At 41.4% G+C, this 2,757-nt stretch overlaps 1 pseudogene; it reads right to left on the reverse strand.

Annotated features, from left to right (window-relative positions):
* Window positions 1-275: 275 nt before the first annotated feature.
* Window positions 276-2,757, reverse strand: part of LOC109396256 (60S ribosomal protein L7a pseudogene) — a 12,038-nt pseudogene continuing 9,556 nt past the window's right edge.

Genomic DNA, 2,757 nt, shown 5'->3' on the forward strand with positions numbered 1-2,757 from the left:
AGGCTGATTCAATATCTGCAAATCAGTTAATGTGATACAGCACATAAAATGAAAAATAAAAAATCATATAGTCATATCAATAGATGCAGAAAAAGCATTTGACAAAATCCAGCATCCACTTATAATAAAAACTCTCAGCAAAGTGGGAATAGGGGGAACATACCTCAGCATAATAAAGGCCATATATGACAAACCCACAGCTAACATCATATGCAATGGTGAAAAGCTGAAAGCTTTTTCTTTTTTAACACTGGCTGAAGGAGAATTTTTATTACTTTTATGTACAGAAAACTCAGCAGCATGCACTCAGCCAGCTTGGTGGCCAGTTCTTTAGCCTTTGCCTTCTCCAGCTTGGCAATGCGAGCCACCAATTTGGGGCCCAGGACGTTGTCTCCCCAGTGACAGTGGATCTCATCGTATCTGTTGTTGTAATTGGTCTGGGTAGCTTCCACCAGCTTAGCTGGCACTCCTTTGTCTTCCGAGTTAACCTATGTGGAGGTGATAGTGGTACAGGTCTTCCTGTGGACTAGGTGCCCAGTCTGGCCTTCCCCTTGATAATGCAGTAGGGAACCCCCATCTTACAGTCACAGGGCAGGCAGGAAGACAGCCAGCTTGATGGGATCCACCTCATGTGCAGTCAGCCACTACCAGCTGAGCCTTATTATTCTCCACCAAAGTGGTGACAATATTAGCCCTTGCTTGAAGGACAGGTGGCCTCTTGGTGGAGACATCCCCTTTGCTGGAAGCTTTTTTCTCAGCCCGAGTCAGCAGTCTTTGCTTCTCCTCTTGCTTTGTCTCTGATCTGTACTTGTGGGCCAGCTTAAGCAGTTGAGTAGCTGTCTGGTGGTCCAAGGCCTGGGTGAACTCACTAATGGCAGGAGGCACTTTCAGGCACTTATAGAGAAGAGCTCTTTTCCACTGCAGCCGAATGTACCAGGGCCATTTAACAAAGCAGGCGAGGCTTCTTTTGGGATAGATGCCCTTTCCAGTGCCAAAATCTTGGGCCTTTTCTCAAATGGGATTTACTACTTCTTGGCCTTCTGCTTCTTCACAATAGCAGGGGCTGGTGCCAAAAGATCCCCTTTGCCATCTTTCCTTTCAGCATCTTGGGCAGCAGGAGGATAGAGAAAGCTTTTTCTTTAAGATCAGGAACAAGACAAGGATGTCCACTGTCACCACTTTTATTCATAGTATTGGAAGTCAACAGAGCAATCAGACAAGAAAAATAAATAAAAGGAATCCAAATTGGAAAAGAAGGAAACTAATTATTTGCAGATGACATGATACTATATATACGGAACCTTCAAGAATCCACAAAAATGTTAGAACTAATAAATGAATTCAGTAAAGTAGGAGGATGCAATATTAATATTAAAAAATCAGTTGCATTTTTATGCACCAATAATGAACTATTAAAAAGAGAAATTAAGAAAACAGTCCCATTTACAATTGCATTAAAAAGAATAAAATATCTAGGAATAAATTTAAGGAGGTAAAAGACCTGTAGTTGGAAAACTGTAAGACATTGAAGAAAAGAATAGAGGAAGATAACAAATAAATGGAACACTATACCATGTTCATGGATAGGAAAAATTAACATTGTTAGTGTCCCTACTACCCAAAGTAATCCATGGATTCAATGCAATTTCTATCAAAATATCAATGGCATTTTTCACAGAACTAGACCAAATTATTCTAAACAAAAGACCCCAAATAGCCAAAGCATTCTTGAGAAAGAAGAACAAAGTTGGAGGTATTACACTACCTGATATCAAACCATACTACAAGGTAATCAAAACAGCATAAAAACGAACACATATGTCATTGGAACACAATAGAGAACCCAGAAATAAACCCAAGCCTATATGGCAACATTAATCTGTGACAGAGGAGGCAAGAATATTTAATGAAGCAACAGTCTCTTTAATAAATGGTGTTGAGAAAACTGGACAGACATGTGCAAAAGAATTAAACTGGATCAATTTCTTACACTACATATAAGAATAAACTGAAATGGATTAAAGACTTAAATATAAGACCTGAAACCATAAATCTTTTAGGAGCAAACATAGGCAGTAAACTCTTTGATATCCCTCTTAGTAATAGTATATTTCTCCTCAGGCAAGGGAAACAAAAGAAAAAAAAATAGGACTACGTTAGACTAAAGAATTTTTGCACAGCAAAGGAACCCATCAACAAAACGAAAAGACAAACTACTGAATGGGAGAACATATTTGTCAATGATATATCTGAGAAGGGGCTAATATCCAACATATGTAAGGAGCTCATACAACTTAACAGAGAGAGAGAGAGAGAGAGAGAGAGAGAGAGATTAAGTAAAGTGGATTCTGATAGATTCATTAGATAAGAGTCAATAGAGGGCCAGCCGAGTGGCTCGTTGATTAGGAGTTGGCTTGGGATGCCAGCTCTGAGCATTAGGGTCCAGGTTCGGATCCCACATATGAGGGCCAGTGACGCTGCGCCCTCTACAGCTAAGAAGGTGAACAACAGCTTGACCTGGAGCTGTGCTGCTGTGAGTTGCTGGCGACAGCGTAGGCTGCAGTGGGGCTGGCCAGCAGCAGGCGTGAGCTTTTGTGAGCTGCCGTGAGCCGTAGTGAGTAGCCGTCCAATGGCCGGTGAGCGACTGCCTCACCCCGGGAAGAGTGCAATGATAATACCAAAATGGGCCAGTGAAGCAACTTCCTCCACAACTAGACTGAAGAACAAAAGGACAGCAACTTGTCTGTTCCCCTTCCC

The sequence above is a fragment of the Hipposideros armiger genome, unplaced genomic scaffold (genome assembly GCF_001890085.2).
Source record: "Hipposideros armiger isolate ML-2016 unplaced genomic scaffold, ASM189008v1 scaffold_511, whole genome shotgun sequence".
NCBI classification, from domain to species: domain Eukaryota; kingdom Metazoa; phylum Chordata; class Mammalia; order Chiroptera; family Hipposideridae; genus Hipposideros; species Hipposideros armiger.